The 3311-nt window shown below is 38.7% G+C and overlaps 1 pseudogene; it reads right to left on the reverse strand.

Annotated features, from left to right (window-relative positions):
* Positions 1-687: 687 nt before the first annotated feature.
* Positions 688-781, reverse strand: LOC123791593 (U6 spliceosomal RNA; annotated as a pseudogene).
* Positions 782-3311: the final 2530 nt, after the last annotated feature.

The following is a 3311-nucleotide window of genomic DNA, read 5'->3' on the forward strand; positions in this document are numbered from 1 at the left end:
GGAGATACAGTGGTGAAAGACATGAACACAGCCACTTTGGAGCTGATCTATAAGATGCATAGATGAATAAGGGTCAAATAATGTGTATCATTTGCAGTATTAAATACAGTGCTGTGACCATTGTGATGGTACTGAAGGTACTTTTTTTTTTAAGAAGATTTTATTTATTAGAGCATGTGCACAAGTGGGAGGAGGGGCAGAGGGAGAGGGAGAAGTGGGCTCCCCGCCGAGCAGGGAGCCCGATGCAGGGCTCTATCCCAGGACCCTAGGATCATGACCTAAGCCAAAGGCAGACCCTTAAGCAACTGAGCCACCCAGGCACCCTGGTACTGAAGGTACTTTTAAGGAAGGACCTAATATTCTGTGTTTGCTGGTGAGCAAACTTAGAAATACTAATGGAATGCCAACTGTAGGTGTGTATGCTTTTGCTACAAGTATGATTTTCTGGTTTGTTCAAGTAGCTTTTGAAAAGATATGTGGTATAAATAAATATCAAAAAATCCAAGATTGTCTTTTCTAGGCTCTTTTTTGTTTCAGATTTTTATTTAAATTCTCCTTAGTTAACATATAGTGTAATATTGGTTTCAGGAGTAGAATTTAGTGATTTGAGCGCCGAGTGTTCAACACAAGTGCCTTCCTTAATACCCATCACCCATTTAGCCCATCCCCCACCCACATCCCTCCATCAACCCTCAGTTTGTTCTCTATAGTTAAGAGTCTCTCCATGCTAATCTTCTCTGTATCGTTCCAATTTTAGTATATGTGCTGCTGAAGCGAGCACTGTCTTTTCTAGGCTCTTAACACTAACATAGGACTCCCTAGAAATAAATATTTTATATCCATTTCACATTTTGAAGCATAGTTTGCAAAAGAAAGAGTTATGTTTGGTCATTCAAGTCATCCAAGACTGTGCCTTAGAACTAACTATTTAATTTATACTGTAAATTAAACTCAGGTTCATGATTGATTACAAACTGCCAATAAAAAGCAATAAATCAGATGTCTGAAATAAGTAAAGTGTGAACAATATAAAAAGGTTTTTAAATTTTGTAAACATAAGCTTCTGATTCAACATGGAAGTCTGACCCTCCTAAAACATTAATAAATTATAGAAAACCATGTTTAAATGTATAAGAGAACATAAAAGGAATCTAACTACAAAAGAGAGATTTTGTAAAAGTTCTAGAAGTTGAAAAATATTTGGAGGAATGGTAACTAATGAACCAGGGAGGAAGCAGCCACTACCTAGAATGTATGCAGAGGCGACTACAGGCAAAAAGGGGTCCAGACTGCCCTGTGGAACCCTGAGACTCAGAACTCAGAAATAGGTGTGAGGGAGGATGGGGGTGAGATGTGTGACTAAAAACAGACATTTAATTGATTATATGTGAAATCACCAATGCCCCCACTCCAACATGTAGAGTATAGGCAACTGTATCATTTTACAATATAATGAAAGTTCTTTAGAGAAATTATCAAAGTGGATCCAGGGAACTTGTGTGGGCATTGATACTACAGAACAAAGACCTGTGAGTTATGACAAGTATGTGTTCTTCAACAAAATGGCCAGCTTCCAAATTACATTTTATTAATTGAACTGCCTGTAAATAAGACCCTACCCATGTTCAGAGAGCAACCAGTCAGCCGTTTTACTATTTCATATTTATAAACAGACACTGAGCATCTGTAATCATTTGAGAAGAGCCAGCATTATGAATGAGAAAGACCCAGAAAAAGTCATAAAAAGAGAGAAACAGGGCACCTGGGTAGCTCAGTCAGTTAATCGTCTGCCTTTGGCTCAGGCCATGATCCCAGGGTCCTGGGATTGAGCCCTGCATTGGGCTCCCTGCTCAGCGGGAGCCTGCTTCTCCCTCTCCTTCTGCTCCTCCCCCCTTCTCATGCTCTCTCTGTCAAATAAATAAATAAATAATCTTAAAAAAAAGAGAGAGAGAGAGAAACAGACACAGAGATGACAGTACCCTGAAGGAACTAGGTAGTTCAGGAATAACAACAATAGAAAAAATCCTTAAAAATTCTAAAGTATACCACAGAAAAAGTAGAAAGCATAATACATCAGTAAAATAAGAATGGGATGCTATGAAAAAAAGATTATAGATGGAGTAAGTGCTCATTGCATTTAAAAATGATTATCAAATTAAAATACAATTGAATGAAGAATAAAGTAAATTTCAAAAAAAAGGTAAAAAGGTATAAAAATATAAAGGACATGCAAGAGAAAAAAAAGTATTTTTTTTTCCTACGATTTTATTTATTTGAGAGAGAGAGAGAGAGGAAGCACCAGCCAGGGGAGGGGCAGAGAAGTGGACTCCCAGCTGAGCAGGGAGCCCAACACAGGACTCGATCCCAGGACTCTGGGATCATGACCTGAGCCAAAGACAGACGCTTAACCGACTGAGCCAGCCGGGTGCCCAAGTCTTAAAAGCTAATGGGAATTTTAGAAACAGAAAAAAAGACCACTAAAAAGAGGTAGTAGAGTTGAAGACCATGAGTACTTAGACTGAAGGTATCCATTCAATGCTCAGAACAGTAAATAAATGCAGACCCATATTCAATACATTATATAAATGTACAGAACACTAAGGATAAAGAGAAGACTAAAAGTTTCCTAGGGGTAGAGGTGCCTGAACTTTACAACAGAAAAAGAATCAGATTCAATTGGTCTTTATATCAGCCATAGCAAAAGATAATGGATCAGTTACTTAAATTTTCTGAAGGAAGATAATTTAAACCTAGAATTCTTCACAGGAAAAAAAAATGACATGAGGGGTGCCTGGGTGGCTCAGTCGGTTAAGCATCTGACTCTTGACTTTGGCTCAGGTCATGATCTTAGGGGCGTGAGATGGAGCCCTGCATTGGGCTCCTCGCTCAGTGGGGAGTTTGCTTGAGATTCTCTCTCTCCTTCTGCCCCTCCCCACCCTGTGCACACATGTGCATGCTCTCTCTCTCAAATAAATAAATATTTTTTTAAAAATGACATTAGATACAATGCAGAAAATACTGGCTGTCACCCAGGAAAGTAATGAAGGGATGTCTCAGCCTATCAGTTGTAGAGACAGCTTGGAGAGAAATTTGTCAAGATTGGAGCAGAAAAGGAGAAAGCTCATGGAGGGAGGTTTTAGATAAATAGACTTCAGAGGTTCGATTCTATCAAAACTTATGGAGGCAACAAAGAGAAATCAAGGGAAAAAAGAAAGGCAATAGGAAATTCCAGGAAAAGCAAAAAGGGTGCACAAGAGAAAATACTTCAGTTGTGCAATGAATAATATTTACCTTGTCACAATTGTAAAACT

The sequence above is a fragment of the Ursus americanus genome, chromosome 5 (assembly GCF_024610735.1).
Source record: "Ursus americanus isolate L20-20 chromosome 5, mUrsAme1.1.p, whole genome shotgun sequence".
Classification (NCBI taxonomy): Eukaryota; Metazoa; Chordata; class Mammalia; order Carnivora; family Ursidae; genus Ursus; species Ursus americanus.